Raw genomic sequence first — 601 nt, forward strand, 5'->3', positions numbered from 1 at the left:
GCCACGGTCCCGACTCGTCTTCAAAAAGCAGGTAGCAAGAAGACGCGCTTGAAGACATCCCGGCACCACGTCCAGCTGTATCTGCTAGGCAGATGCTATCGCCAAGTATCATCACTGGAGATCATTGACGACTGGCCGATTCTCGTCTCGGTTGCTGGCATACGAAGTCTAGGTATTCGTAGAGGCCGAGCAAGCCAGGGCCAGCAGGTAGTTTGTCGCGCACGTTGGTGGGGCCCGTGAGCCGTTCCAGTTGCCGTCCGTTCTGGGGCCGTGACGCTAACCGAAGGAAGCTATTTCTCTACGGTTTCGTTTGGAGGACGTGTAGCGGAGAACTGATTAAGGCAGCGGGGATCTGTGGTTCCTTGCTTGTCAGAAACCACACGTCGCTGGTTGGTCTAACGCGTGAGGTGTACATTGTTTTGCAAACTGTCTTGGCCCTTGGCTGCCTCAACCGCCAGAGGGTCTATGTCTGGTGAGCACTCTCCCTGACTTCGCTGGTCTCCGCAAGTTGTCGGTATACAGTGGTTGGCGCTGTGCCGCTGTGAGCGAGCGCAGAATCGTATGAGCGCTCCACACGGAGACCTGTTTCCGCAGTCTGGAA

The sequence above is a fragment of the Cystoisospora suis genome (assembly GCF_002600585.1).
Source record: "Cystoisospora suis strain Wien I chromosome Unknown contig_2527, whole genome shotgun sequence".
In the NCBI taxonomy this organism is placed as follows: Eukaryota; Apicomplexa; class Conoidasida; order Eucoccidiorida; family Sarcocystidae; genus Cystoisospora; species Cystoisospora suis.